Consider the following 17,287-nt stretch of genomic DNA (forward strand, 5'->3'; position numbering starts at 1 on the left):
TGAGGGCTCCACGATGTCTCCACCAGCAAAGACAAAGAACAGTGACTATGTTTACTACGATTCAGGAAGTCTAGCTAAAGACAGTGTGACCCATTCAGTCACTGGCACTGAGGGCTCCACGATGTCTCCACCAGCACAGACTAAGAACAGTGACTATGTTTACTACGATTCAGGAAGTCTAGCTGAAGACAGTGTCACCCATTCAGTCACTGACAGTGAGGGCTCCACGATGTCTCCACCAGCAAAGACAAAGAACAGTGACTATGTTTACTACGATTCAGGAAGTCTAGCTGAAGACAGCGTGACCCATTCAGTCACTGACACTGAGGGCTCCACGATGTCTCCACCAGCAAAGACTAAGAACAGTGACTATGTTTACTACGATTCAGGAAGTCTAGCTGAAGACAGCGTGACCCATTCAGTCACTGACACTGAGGGCTCCACGATGTCTCCACCAGCAAAGACTAAGAACAATGACTATGTTTACTACGATTCAGGAAGTCTAGCTGAAGACAGCGTGACCCATTCAGTCACTGACACTGAGGGCTCCACGATGTCTCCACCAGCAAAGACTAAGGACAGTGATTATGTTTACTACGATTCAGGAAGACTAGATGAAGATAGCGTGTCCCATTCAGTCACTGAGGGCTCCACGATGTCTCCACCAGCAAACACTAAGAACAATGACTACGTTTACTACGATTCAGGAAGACTAGATGAAGATAGCGTGTCCCATTCAGTCACTGGCACTGAGGGCTCCACGATGTCTCCACCAGCAAACACTAAGAACAATGACTATGTTTACTACGATTCAGGAAGACTAGATGAAGATAGCGTGTCCCATTCAGTCACTGGCACTGAGGGCTCCACGATGTCTCCACCAGCAAACACTAAGAACAATGACTATGTTTACTACGATTCAGGAAGACTAGATGAAGATAACGTGTCCCATTCAGTCACTGACACTGAAGGCTCCAGGATGCTTCCACCAAAGATTGAAACAAGGGACCATGAATTGGGAAGCCTAGACAAAGATAGCGTGACCCATTCAGTCACTGACACTGTGGGCTCCACGATGTCTCCACCAATTACTGAGACCAGTGGCCATGATTTAGGAAGCATAGATATACATACTGCAAGCCATTCAGTCACTGACACTGTGGGCTCCACGATGTCTCCACCAATTACGGAGACCACTGGCCATGATTTAGGAAGCATAGATATACATACTGCAAGCCATTCAGTCACTGACACTGAGGGCTCCAGGATGTCTCCACCAATTACGGAGACCACTGGCCATGATTTAGGAAGCATAGATATACATACTGCAAGCCATTCAGTCACTGACACTGAGGGCTCCAGGATGTCTCCACCAACGACGACTAAGACCAGAACTTATAATTCGGGAATCCTAGTCACTGATCCCAATAGGAAGTATATCGCCAGGATGCTCAATCAAATTAAGGAAAATGGCCACCTTCTATTAATAATAGCCATAATGGTTGGAATCATTCTTCTAATCGCGATTACAGTAGGATGCTACACTGGGTAAGTAATTGTAGATTCTTAATAGGTTTTCTCTATTTTCTACATTACACGTTTTCATGTAATCACCCACTGTCACTGAGCCCCCACCTTCTATACTGTATTTACCTTTTCCCTGCCTGTAGGCAGGCAGTTGATCAGACCGAGGCGGTGTGTTTTCTGTGCTCATTGCCCCAGGCATTAGCAGCACAAGCCCCTCACTGGTCATAATGAGATTGAACACATCTCTATCATTTGTTCTACGGGGGAGAGGTGAAAAATCTGAGGCTGCTGAAAACAGTTCTGGCCGGAATACACGATAAGAATATCGGACGAAAATTTCCGTTCAGCGAGCGATCGGCCGATATTCTACTCGTTAATGTCCAGCCATCAATGAGCGATATCGATATTGTGAACGAAAAATACCGTTTGAAAAACCCGAAAAATTCTGTCGTCTCGTTTGCGAAAGAACGATATTCTATACGTTGATGTTGAGGTCGTTCAGTTTAACCTCATCACAGCGTTGGCAACGTTTTCGACCGACGAACACTGTTTCGATAGTCGGCGGGCACCGGTCGGGCGATATTCGGGCAGTGTATGTTGGCAACGTTTTCGACCAACAAATACTTTTTCAAAAGTCGGTGATCGAATGATCGGGCGATATTCTAATCGTGTATTCACACCATAACAAATGGGGTGATGGCGAGTGACTATTTGTTTTCTATCAAACACAGATTTAGGTGGAGTCCGCTATTTATTCTGTACATTTCTGCTTGTTTATGGACATATTCTTATACCATTTCTTTCTTTATTCCTACAGAATTCACTGCTGCAAGGACAGATCAAAAATAACGGACAGGAAAATGAGCGTGGAACTTCTACTCGCAGCGCTGGAAGAAGGATTCGCAGCAGCGAAAATACGTGCAGCCACGAAAAGACACCCAGAACAAGAAGAGGAGACAGAACTTTTGGAAGTAGTTGTAGTAACACCCTCCTCGGGGTCTGTTATCACCCCCTAAAGACCAGACAATTGTGAAGCAACCGCCGGTGGTTGCAAAGCGGCCCATACATTTAAATAGGTTGCGTTGGGGGGTGGTACTGCCCGCCGAGCATGATAGGGGACTATAATTTTTATTGCAGCCAAGAATCAAAGCATCGTGGTGGCAGCACATATCAAGCCTCTGCAGGAACAGAGGAGTGGTTGAGGGACAGTCAATATGCAGCTCAACCACTGGGTTTTACTCCCCTGCGCCCCCCCTTATCAAAAGTGCAAGTGGGTCCATTCACACCACATGCAGTGGGACCGTCCACCGACACCTAAATCTGGGTCACAGAAGTGCAGAAATAAATGCACTCCTGTGACCCACAGGAGATGTACGGCCAAATGAACTTGACCATGCTTCTCCTTTAACATACCCTAAAATTATGGGAATGCACAACATGGGCAGGCCATGTAGTATATAGACAGGCTAGGATAGTATAAAGGCAGGCTAGGATAGTATAGGGGTAGGCAAGGGTAGTATATAGAAAGGCTAGGATAGTATAAAGGCAGGCTAGGATAGTATAGGGGTAGGCAAGGGTAGTATATAGACAGGCTAGGGTAGTATATAGACAAGCTAGGGTAGTATAGGTGTAGGCTAGGATAGTATATAGACAAGCTAGGGTAGTATAGGTATAGGCTAGGATAGTATATAGACAAGCTAGGGTAGTATATAGACAGGCGAGGACAGTATAAAGGCAGGCTAGGATAGCATATGGATAGGCAAGGATAGTATATGGATAGGCTAAGGTAGTATATGGACAGGCTAGGGTAGTATTGGGACAGGCTATTGTAGTATAGGGACAGGCTAGGGTAGTATACGGACAGGCTAGGGTAGTATAGGGGCAGGCTAGGGTAGTATACGGACAGGCTAGGATAGTATATGGACAGGCTAGGGTAGTATAGGGGCAGGCTAGGGTAGTATAGGGGCAGGCTAGGGTAGTATTGGGACAGGCTATTGTAGTATAAAGACAGATTTGGGTAGTATAGGAGCAAACTAGAGTAGTATATAGACAGGCTAGGGTAGTATATAGACAGGCTAGGGTAGTATATAGACAGGCTAGGGTAGTATATAGACAGGCTAGGGTAGTATATGGGCAGGCTAGGGTAGTATATGGACAGGCTATAATATAAATGGGTACTAGTATTCATAGGTAAAGTTGATCCAGGGAATATCCGATTGCCTCTCGGGGGATCAGGAAGGAATTTTTTTCCCTGGCTGTAGCAAATTGGATCATGCTTTGCTGGGGTTTTTCGCCTTCCTCTGGATCAACAGTGGGTATAGGATTGTGTATATGGGATTATATGGTTAAGTTTTCTTTACTGGTGTTTGTTTTTTATTGGTTGAGCCAGATGTGTCTTTTTTCAACCTGACTAGCTATGTAACTATGCAGCACAGCAGGTCGGAACCATACCAGGTCACATGCCCTCATCATGGAGGGGGCTTTGGGGCAGGGGGGCTCTGCCCCCCAAAAACACCTTGTCGCCATGTTGATGGGGACAAGGGCCTCTTCTCCACAACCATAGCCTGTAGTTATGGGGGGCTACAGAGGGTTGTAGGGAAGAGCCCCTTGTCCCCATCAACATAAGGACAAGGTGCTTTGGGGGGAGGAGGGCAGAGCCTCTATGTTGAAGGCATGCAGCCTGGTATGGTTAAGGACTTTCCTGACCTGCTGTGTTGCATGCTCAGTCTTGTACGGATTTTGGGAGAGGGGACCCACAAACCATTTTAATTTTGTCATCAGGGTTTCCCTCTAATTCCATACCAGACCCAAAGGGCTTGGTATCGATTGCCCTCCGTTATCCACATCGGTTACACTTTATGATACAGCAGATATGTGGGAGGGTTTAGAACTTCTATAGTCTGAGGGTGTATTTATGTACTTGGTTTTACTATGTGCAATATTATTCTCCGTCACAAGGACTGTATCTGTGACTCAGGAATACATATTTTTATTGCAAATGAATAAAGGAATCAATTTTATGAACTGTGTTTCTTGAGTTACTCTGAGTGGGTAGTCAGTACTGTTGAAGTCCCGTCTTCTCTTCCTTTCCATGTGTTCTATTTCATTATTGGGATGTGGTGCTGACGTGATTCACTAGGACACCATTGTACTATTTACACTATCTCTCCACTGACACCAATGATGGGGTACTATTCTTCCCACTGACACCAATGATGGGGCACTATTCATCCCACTGACACCAATGATGGGGCACTATTCCTTCCACTGTCACCAACGATGGGGCACTATTCCTTCCACTGACACCAATGTTGGGGCACTATTCCTCCCACTGACACCAATGATGGGGCACTATTCCTCCCACTGACACCAATGATTGGGCACTATTCATCCCACTGACACCAATGATGGGGCACTATTCCTTCCACTGTCACCAACGATGGGGCACTATTCCTCCCACTGACACCAATGATGGGGCACTATTCCTCCCACTGACACCAATGATGGGGCACTATTCATCCCACTGTCACCAATGATGGGGCACTATTCCTCCCACTGACACCAATGATGGGGCACTATTCCTCCCACTTATACCAATGATGGGGCACTATTCCTTCCACTGACACCAACGATGGGGCACTATTCCTTCCACTGACACCAATGATGGGGCACTATTCCTCCCACTGACACCAATGATGGGGCACTATTCATCCCACTGACACCAATGATGGGGCACTATTCCTTCCACTGTCACCAACGATGGGGCACTATTCCTCCCACTGACACCAATGATGGGGCACTATTCCTCCCACTGACACCAATGATGGGGCACTATTCCTCCCACTGACACCAATGATGGGGCACTATTCCTCCCACTTATACCAATAATGGGGCACTATTCCTTCCACTGACACCAACGATGGGGCACTATTCCTTCCACTGACACCAATGATGGGGCACTATTCCTCCCACTGACACCAATGATGGGGCACTATTCATCCCACTGTCACCAATGATGGGGCACTATTCCTTCCACTGACACCATAGAAGGGGCACTATTCATCCCACTGACACCAATGATGGGGTACTATTCCTCCCACTGACACCAATGATGGGGCACTATTCCTCCCACTGACACCAATGATGGGGCACTATTCCTTCCACTGACACCAATGATGGGGCACTATTCCTCCCATTGACACCAATGATGGGGCACTATTCATCCCACTGTCACCAATGATGGGGCACTATTCCTTCCACTGACACCATAGAAGGGGCACTATTTATCCCACTGACACCAATGATGGGGCACTATTTATCCCACTGACACCAATGATGGGGCACTATTCCATGGACTGATACCAATGACGGAACACTATTGCTGGGAGGAATAGTACCCCATTATTGGTATAAATACTAGTACAGCGCCAATCATGTATATAGGACAAAACACTGTAAAGTAAGAGTCCAAACAAATACACAGATGATGATCCTCAGTAAAAAGATGTGAGAGTCCAGCCACCAAAGATGGAGTCAATTAAATGGAAGACATCATCACCACGTGCAACAGATTATAGAAACCCTAGACCCCCTGGTACTTTTGAGAATGTCCTAGGGAGGACGAAACGTCAGGCACGTCCGCTTGTCTTCACGCCTGTTCCTGGCTTTTCACTTTATGCCCATTGATTTGTCCACAAAATGTGAGTTGCCATTTATATATTTTTAATGAATAAAGCTGAGTAGTTTACTATGCCATTGGAGTCTTCCTCTTGATTTTGAGGTATTTCACCTACTGCACGGATTTATTTGGGATACTGGAAGCGTGCCCTCCTTGGAGTGACCATCTCAGGATTGGTTTTCGCACTATAGAGGACCTCCTTCCCGGATTCATTTACCATCTGCTTATGTGACCCACCGCAACAGGGGGTCTAGGGTTTCCGGTAAGCTGACATCTATAATCTGTTGCACGTGGTGATGATGTCTTCCATTTAATTGACTCCATCTTTGGTGGCTGGACTCTCACATCTTTTTACTGAGGATCATCATCTGTGTATTTGTTTGGACTCTTACTTTACAGTGTTTTGTCCTATATACATGATAGGCGCTGTACTAGTATTTATATCCTTACTGCCTTAGTTGTTTTTTTGTACTGGCTGCCTTATTATTTAATTATTGTTCATTAATCCTGACTGTGACCTGAGCGCGGCTTTTTTTCCCTATTGCTGTTTACCCCATTATTGGTGTCAGTAGGAAGAATTGCGCCCCATCATTGGTATCAGTGGGAGGAAAAGCGCCCCATCATTGGTAACAGTGGGAAGAATAGTGCACTATTGCTGGTGTCAATGGGAGAAATAGTGCCCAATAATTGGTGTCAGTGGAAGGAATAGTGCCCCATCATTGGTATCAATGGGAGGAATAGTGCCCCATTGTTTGTGCCATTAGAGGAAAAGTGCGCCATCACTGGTATAGTGGAAGGAATTGAGCCCTATCATTGGTATCAGTGGGGGAAATAGTGCCAGGTAGTTGGTGTTATTGGGAGGAATAGTGCCCCATCATTGGTGTCAGTGGGAGAAATAGTGCCCCATCATTGGTGTCAGTGGGAGGAATAGTGCCCCATCATTGGTGTCCGTGGGGGAAATAGTGCCCCGTAGTTGGTGTTATTGGGAGGAATAGTGCCCCATCATTGGTGTCAGTGGGAGGAATAGTGCCCCATCATTGGTATCAGTGGGAGGAATAGTGCCCCATCATTGGTGTCAGTGCGAGGAATAGTGCCCCATCATTGGTGTCAGTGCGAGGAATAGTGCCCCATCATTGGTGTCAGTGGGAGGAATAGTGCCCCATCATTGGTGTCAGTGGGAGGAATAGTGCCCCATCATTGGTGTCAGTGCGAGGAATAGTGCCCCATCATTGGTGTCAGTGTGAGGAATAGTGCCCCATCATTGGTGTCCGTGGGGGAACTAGTGCCCCGTAGTTGGTGTTATTGGGAGGAATAGTGCCCCATCATTGGTGTCAGTGGGAGGAATAGTGCCCCATCATTGGTGTCAGTGGGAGGAATGGTGCCCCATCATTGATATCAGTGCGAGGAATAGTGCCCCATCATTGGTGTCAGTGCGAGGAATAGTGACCCATCATTGATATCAGTGGGAGGAATGGTGCCCCATCATTGATATCAGTGGGAGGAATGGTGCCCCATCATTGATATCAGTGGGGGGGAATAGTGTCCCACAATTGGTATTATTGGGTGGAATAGTGCCCGTATCATTGGTGACAGTTGGTGTAATAGTGCCCCAAGGGCTGGATAAAAGTAAGCAATAGGCCGCAGTTTGGAGACCACTGTTCTAGAGTAAAGAGTGTGCCCAGACCAACAATCAGGTGGTTTTGGTTTCCCTGTGGTAAATAGACAGCCCAAAAAAAAAAAAAAAGGGGATGTAGCTCAGTGGCAGAGCACATGCGTTGCACGTGTGAGGCCCCAGGTTCAATTCCTGGCATCTCCAAGTCTACCTTCAAGAAGAAATAGATTGGTCCATTGGTGGCTCTTATATGACCAAAGGAAAGTCTTCCTTTTAGAGCAGGGTTTCTCAACCAGGGTTCCTCCAGAGGTTGCTGGTAGAGATGTCCCGAACAGTTCCCGGCGAACATCACTTGTTCACGTCCGCCTCTGCGGGCGAACATATGCAATGTTCGGTCCGCCCCCTATACTTCATCATTGAGGCAAACTTTGACCCTGTACCTCACAGTCAGCAGACACATTCCATATATATATATTTTTTTATAATTGCAGTTGCCTGGCCTGCCAGTGACTGTCAGGTCCACAGAGTGTACTGTGCCCACTGCAGTGCCCACCACTGATATATATACGGTGGCACAGCAGCTTGTTGCAAATTGAAAAAAAAAAATATTTTTTATAATTGCAGTTGCCTGGCTTGCCAGTGACTGTCAGGTCCACAGAGTGTACTGTGCCCGCTGCAGTGCCCACCACTGATATATACGGTGGCACAGCAGCTTGCAAATTGAAAAAAATATATATTTTTTATAATTGCAGTTGCCTGGCCTGCCAGTGACTGTCAGGTCCACAGAGTGTACTGTGCCCACTGCAGTGCCCACCACTCATATATACGGTGGCACAGCAGCTTGCAAATGAAAAAAATATATATTTTTTTATAATTGCAGTTGCCTGGCCTGCCAGTGACTGTCAGGTCCACACAGTGTATATGAAGATAAATCTATGCGCTACCAAATGAAGAGAAGGGAATGGAAAAAAGAGGAGGTACCAATATAGAACAATGGAGCACCGGAAATCTGCAGCTAATTTTGTAGTGTCCCCACATACAACAAGATAAAATAAAGAGTAAAAATCAGCGCAGATATTCTAAAACCGGTGAACCATAGATATCTAAAAGTAGATCTTTAAAATTACTCAATAATTCAAAATCAATAGTATAAAATCAATACATCAACCTTCAGATAAAAATGACAAAGGTGCTTGAGTGCCAAAGTGAAAGTGCATAAATATGATAAAAAAAAGTGAGATCCTCAATATGCTGAATCAATAGCACTTGAATAAGTATCCTGTGCAAAGTGAATGCTGTGAAAGAATCAATAATAAAGGGTACTGATCCAACATTCAGCAGAAGAAAGAAGAAAACAATATTATAAAGTGAAGTGCCCTATGAAGAGTGAACCCATCCAACTCTTCAATCAAATAAAGTGAATCAATAAAAAGTGACGAATGTGATCATCTTAAAGAAATAAAGTGCTAAAATGGAGGAAAATAAAAAAATATTTTAAGTGCCCTATGAAGGGTGAACCACTAAAACTCTTCAGTAGCAAAAAAATCTTAGTAGTGATAAATGTGAAATATATCTACAAATTAGATATATACACCAAATAGCAGTGTGAGGGTGAAGACTGTGAAAAAAAAGTACAAAGAAAATTGTAGCAATCAGTCTTAGATGAAAAAAATTGTAGTGAAAATAAAAAAACAGAGTGTACTGTGCCCACTGCAGTGCCCACCACTCATATATACGGTGGCACAGCACCTTGCAAATTAAAAATATATACATTAGGTCTGTCACTGTGAAGCGGGCGTAACCCTTACACTACCTGATTGATACAACATCATACCTGATGGTATACACACACTGGATGTTTTAAAGCACGTTATTCCAAACAATTTAGGAATGTTAGGTGATTTATTCCCTTTATGGATTAAAACCCGACTCTGCGTCAACTATGTAATTTTCCATGGATCCCCCTCCGGCATGCCACAGTCCAGGTGTTTGTCCCCTTGAAACAGCTTTTCCATCACTATTGTGGCCAGAAAGAGTCCCTGTGGGTTTTAAAATTCGCCTGCCTATTGAAGTCTATAGCGGTTCGCGAACATTTGCGGAGGCTCGAGTTCGCGAACGGCAAATTTTAGGTTCGCGACATCACTAGTTGCTGGGGGGTCTTTGAGCAATGAACAATTTCTGCCTCTCAGACAAGTTCCCACTGACACCCATGGGCATCCGCAGGTAGGGGCAAGGGGGAGGCAAATGCCCCCCCTTGGAATCTCAACTTCCCCTTTTAAGTGGTTGTTAAGCCACTTTATACCATCCTGTCTGTTCTGTTTAATAATCCTGTGTGTCTGTGTTTTAAAAAAATAAGCTGTTCTTTACCAGTATTCAGAGGGCCGAGCGCCGCTCACGTGACCCGTCTCGCTCTCTCCTCTCTCCGGCTGACAGCTGCCTTCAGCGGGGCGGGGCCAAGGATTCCTCACTGATGTCAGTTGGGAGGGGAGGAGGAGGGGAAGAGGAGAGGAGGAGAGAGGTGGCGGATCACGTGAGCGGCGAGTGACACTCTATACTTGTAAAGAATGGCTTATTTTTATAAAAAAAAACAGACACAGGGGCACACAGGATTATTAAACAGACTGTAGACAGGGCATGAAACTCTAAATGAAACTACAGCAGCAAGAGGGGAGGGGGGCGGGCAATGACACAGGAGCAGACAGGCAGGGAGGGGGGGAGAGAGGATAGAGGAGGACAGGAGGGCTGCGGATGATGGAGGCACGTAAACTGACCACGGTGTCAGGGCTCAGCAGCTATGGTATACCGTGGTCAGTTTACAGAGAGGAGGACATAGCCAGGCAGAATCAGCCAGGTATTTTATTATATTTTATATTTATATATTTTATTATATTACATTAAAATTATTATTTTATTTATTATTAATATTATTATTTTTATTACAATTATACACTATATACAGGACATCCATACACACTATATACAGGACATCCATACACACTATATACAGGACATCCATACACACTATATACAGGACATCCATACACACTATATACAGGACATCTATACACACTATATACAGGACATCCATACACACTATATACAGGACATCCATACACACTATATACAGGACATCTATACACACTATATACAGGACATCCATACACACTATATACAGGACATCTATACACACTATATACAGGACATCTATACACACTATATACAGGACATCTATACACACTATATACAGGACATCTATACACACTATATACAGGACATCTATACACACTATATACAGGACATCCATACACACTATATACAGGACATCCATACAGACTATATACAGGACATCCATACACACTATATACAGGACATCTATACACACTATATACAGGACATCTATACACACTATATACAGGACATCCATACACACTATATACAGGACATCCATACACACTATAAACAGGACATCCATACACACTATATACAGGACATCCATACACACTATATACAAGACATCCATACACACTATATACAGGACATCTATACACACTATATACAGGACATCTATACACACTATATACAGGACATCCATACACACTATATACAGGACATCTATACACACTATATACAGGACATCCATACACACTATAAACAGGACATCTATACACACTATATACAGGACATCCATACACACTATATACAGGACATCTATACACACTATATACAGGACATCTATACACACTATATACAGGACATCCATACACACTATATACAGGACATCCATACACACTATATACAGGACATCCATACACACTATATACAGGACATCCATACACACTATATACAGGACATCTATACACACTATATACAGGACATCTATACACACTATATACAGGACATCCATACACACTATATACAGGACATCCATACACACTATATACAGGACATCTATACACACTATATACAGGACATCTATACACACTATATACAGGACATCCATACACACTATATACAGGACATCCATACAGACTATATACAGGACATCTATACACACTATATACAGGACATCTATACACACTATATACAGGACATCCATACACACTATATACAGGACATCTATACACACTATATACAGGACATCTATACACACTATATACAGGACATCCATACACACTATATACAGGACATCTATACACACTATATACAGGACATCCATACAGACTATATACAGGACATCTATACACACTATATACAGGACATCTATACACACTATATACAGGACATCCATACAGACTATATACAGGACATCTATACACACTATATACAGGACATCTATACACACTATATACAGGACATCCATACACACTATATACAGGACATCTATACACACTATATACAGGACATCCATACACACTATATACAGGACATCTATACACACTATATACAGGACATCTATACACACTATATACAGGACATCTATACACACTATATACAGGACATCCATACAGACTATAAACAGGACATCTATACACACTATATACAGGACATCCATACACACTATAAACAGGACATCTATACACACTATATACAGGACATCCATACACACTATATACAGGACATCCATACACACTATATACAGGACATCCATACAGACTATATACAGGACATCCATACACACTATATACAGGACATCTATACAGACTATATACAGGACATCCATACAGACTATATACAGGACATCTATACACACTATATACAGGACATCTATACACACTATATACAGGACATCCATACACACTATATACAGGACATCTATACACACTATATACAGGACATCCATACAGACTATATACAGGACATCTATACACACTATATACAGGACATCCATACAGACTATATACAGGACATCTATACACACTATATACAGGACATCTATACACACTATATACAGGACATCCATACAGACTATATACAGGACATCTATACACACTATATACAGGACATCTATACACACTATATACAGGACATCCATACACACTATATACAGGACATCTATACACACTATATACAGGACATCTATACACACTATATACAGGACATCCATACAGACTATATACAGGACATCTATACACACTATATACAGGACATCTATACACACTATATACAGGACATCTATACACACTATATACAGGACATCTATACACACTATATACAGGACATCCATACAGACTATATACAGGACATCTATACACACTATATACAGGACATCTATACACACTATATACAGGACATCTATACACACTATATACAGGACATCTATACAGACTATATACAGGACATCTATACACACTATATACAGGACATCCATACACACTATATACAGGACATCCATACAGACTATATACAGGACATCTATACACACTATATACAGGACATCTATACACACTATATACAGGACATCTATACAGACAGGACATCTATACACAAAAATGCATGCAAAGCAAACCTCAGAAGGAAGCGTGTACTACAGACAGAGAAGTCCATATGGTGTACAGAACACATGTCACTATACAGGACACCAATGCACTTCTTTACATACAGGACAAGCCTGGGATTGCAGCTTAGAATGTGATCAGTACAGACAGAGAAGATCGTTATACTGTATATCACACACTGATTATATGTAGGGGCCCCATATATACACATTTCCATGCAGTACATGCCAGGGATGGAAGGTGAATAGTACAGACATAACAGATTATTATGTGTAAAGTGCAAAGAGAGGTTGTAAACGGCGCTACCTTTGTGCAATTAAAAGAAATAAAGTGCATACATTCACTGTTAAAGAATTATAAAAGGGGTGTCCCATAAAATCAAAAAAATTATATATACTGTATATCAAGTGGGTTCAGGTCAGAAAAGATCAAAATATCCTAATCTGTGATAAAATAAAACCCAGAAAGTGCTGAAGTGCAATAAATAAATTTAATACCATAGACAGTGTTTTTATTGTGATGTACAAATAATAGAAATCAATCCAGTGTGGAAGTAAAATCAAGTGTTAGTGATATTCCGGGCACTGTTTACTGTTGAAAGTGCACCATGCCCGCAGAAAAACAAATCAGTGAAGTGAAAGTGATAAAGGTTACCGCTCCAGCAGATGTTGATGACGAAACGCGTAGGGCGGGTCCATTGCGTCACAGCGTCACTTCCGGTTTTGAGATTCCACCGCCGTGGAACGCGGAAGCTTCCTGGCGAGTACCACTGATTCGAGGCAGCTATCACGGTTTCACACAGTGAGTGGATGCTACGTTTTTTCTTTATTCATACGATCTGATACTTCATGAGGCTCCCCTCTTCTTTCTCTCCATATGGAAACACGCCAACTGGTGCTTTGACTGTGGAGGGGGACCCCTGGAGATCCATCCTTGCCTAAGCTTCCGTGCAAGGCAGGTTGTATTTACAGCGCGACACCTAGTGGCCACACGGGTGATTGCAGCTGGCATTTTATTTCATTATTTTTTTATCTTTTTCATTCTAAGGGATTTTTTTCCCGGTAACCTTTATCACTTTCACTTCACTGATTTGTTTTTCTGCGGGCATGGTGCACTTTCAACAGTAAACAGTGCCCGGAATATCACTAACACTTGATTTTACTTCCACACTGGATTGATTTCTATTATTTGTACATCACAATAAAAACACTGTCTATGGTATTAAATTTATTTATTGCACTTCAGCACTTTCTGGGTTTTATTTTATCACAGATTAGGATATTTTGATCTTTTCTGACCTGAACCCACTTGATATACAGTATATATAATTTTTTTGATTTTATGGGACACCCCTTTTATAATTCTTTAACAGTGAATGTATGCACTTTATTTCTTTTAATTGCACAAAGGTAGCGCCGTTTACAACCTCTCTTTGCACTTTACACATACCCTGACCCCTCTTGGGGTTTGGTTGTTGGCTGCTTACACCTGTCAGTCTCTCACGCTTCACCGCACACTCCATAGCGCTGGTCATTTTTTGCCTTTACATAACAGATTAATATGTGTCACACACCCGATCACATGTAGCACAGGAGGATTGTATACAGGTCACCTATATACAAACATACAACCCAGGGGGCAATATGTAGGACCCCTATACACACTCACACATATACAGGGTAGGCCTGAGATGACAGCACAGAAGGTAGAAGTACAGACATGTGTTCAATATGTGTCATACATCTGATCATACACATGTGAAATATATACAGGACAAGCCCTGGATGGAAGCACAGGAGGAGAACACTACACACATATAGAAGTCCATTATGTACCAGAGAGCTGATCACACACAACACATGTATACTATATACTGTACAGGACACTGACCACACATATATACAGAACAAACCTGGGATGTCGGCACAGGAGGTGATTAATATATATATATACACACACATACACAAACACTCACGTGCAAAAACTACAGATATCAAAAAAAAAAAAAAAAAGTATAGATTGTATATATCAGATTAGAGAAGTGCATTATGTGTCACACACCTGATCACACAGAACATACATATATACACACATATATATATATATACACACACAGTATCTCACATAAGTAAGTACACCCTTCACATTTTTGTAAATATTTTATTCTATCTTTTCATGTGACAACACTGAAGAAATGACACTTTGCTACAATGTAAAGTAGTGAGTGTACAGCTTGTATCAGTCCCGGTTCACACTAGGGCACACTAGGGCGACCTGGTCGCCTCACAGGTCGCCGCAGGTCGCCTCCCATAGGGAATCTGCAGACCAGTTCTAATAGGAGCGACACAAGTCGCTCCGACTTAGAAAAAGGGTCCGGAGCTTCTTTGGGGCGACCAGGAGACGACCGCCATAGACTTCAATGTTATGAAGTCCGTGGCGGAAGCTCCGAGGTCGCAGTGCGAAGTAGCGTCGCCCGTAAGTGAACGGGGCCTAACAGTGTAAATTTGCTGTCCCCTCAAAATAACTCAACACACAGCCATTAATGTCTAAACCGCTGGCAACAAAAGTGAGTACACCCCTAAGTGAAAATGTCCAAATTGGGCCCAAAGTGTCAATATTTTGTGTGGCCACCATTATTTTCCAGCACTGCCTTAACCCTCTTGGGCATGGAGTTCACCAGAGCTTCACAGGTTGTCACTGAAATCCTCTTCCACTCCTCCATGATGACATCACAGAGCTGGTGGATGTTAGAGACCTTGCGCTCCTCCACCTTCCATTTGAGGATTCCCCACAGATGCTGAATAGGGTTTAGGTCTGGAGAGATGCTTGGCCAGTCCATCACCTTTACCCTCAGCTTCTTTAGCAAGGCAGTGGTCGTCTTGGAGGTGTGTTTGGGGTCGTTATGTTGGAATATTGCCCTGCCCCCCAGTCTCTGAAGGGAGGGGATCATGCTCTGCTTCAGTATGTCACAGTACATGTTGGCATTCATGGGTCCCTCAATGAACTGTAGCTCCCCAGTGCCGGCAGCACTCATGCAGCCCCAGACCATGACACTCCCACCACCATGCTTGACTGTAGGAAGACACACTTGTCTTTGTACTCCTCACCTGGTTGTCTCCACACACGCCTGACACCATCTGACACCAAATAAGTTTATCTTGGTCTCATCAGAGCACAGGAGATGGTTCCAGACTTCCAGTAATCCATGTCCTTAGTCTGCTTGTCTTCAGGTGAGCCTGAGGGGTCTGTACTGGGAGGGGGGGTTTACTAAGTGGTCTGTACTAGGTGGGAGGGCTTACTGAGGGGTCTGTACTGGGAGGGGGGTCTTACTGAGGGGTCTGTACTGGGAGGGGGGTCTTACTGAGGGGTCTGTACTGGGAGGGGGGTCTTACTGAGGGGTCTGTACTGGGAGGGGGGGCTTACTGAGGGGTCTGTACTGGGAGGGGGGGCTTACTGAGGGGTCTGTACTTTTTGTTATTCAAAGGATTAATTAGCTAATCAAAAAAAGAACGCTCAATTAAGCAAAAAAAAAAAAATTAAAATAATCGTTAGATTAGTCGACAGACAAAATAATCGTTAGTTGCAGCCCTAATATATATATATATATATATATATATATATAGATAGATATACACACACGCACACACATGCAAAGCAAACCCTGGCAACATAGTTCAGATATAGAGAAGTATATATTATATATCAGATATAGAGAAGTATATATTATATATATCAGATATAGAGAAGTATATATTATATGTCAGATATAGAGAAGTATATATTATATATATCAGATATGGAGAAGTATATATTATATATATCAGATATAGAGAAGTATATATTATATATATCAGATATAGAGAAGTATATATTATATATATATCAGATATGGAGAAGTATATATTATATATATATCAGATATAGAGAAGTATATATTATATATATATATATATCAGATATAGAGAAGTATATATT

At 42.9% G+C, this 17,287-nt stretch overlaps 1 protein-coding gene across 2 annotated transcripts in view; it reads right to left on the reverse strand.

The window, feature by feature from the left end:
• Window positions 1–17,287, reverse strand: part of FRMD5 (FERM domain containing 5) — a 244,657-nt gene that overhangs the window by 226,447 nt on the left and 923 nt on the right. The window lies entirely within an intron of this gene.

The sequence above is a fragment of the Pelophylax lessonae genome, assembly GCF_965119305.1.
Source record: "Pelophylax lessonae genome assembly, chromosome: 4".
Lineage (NCBI taxonomy): Eukaryota > Metazoa > Chordata > Amphibia > Anura > Ranidae > Pelophylax > Pelophylax lessonae.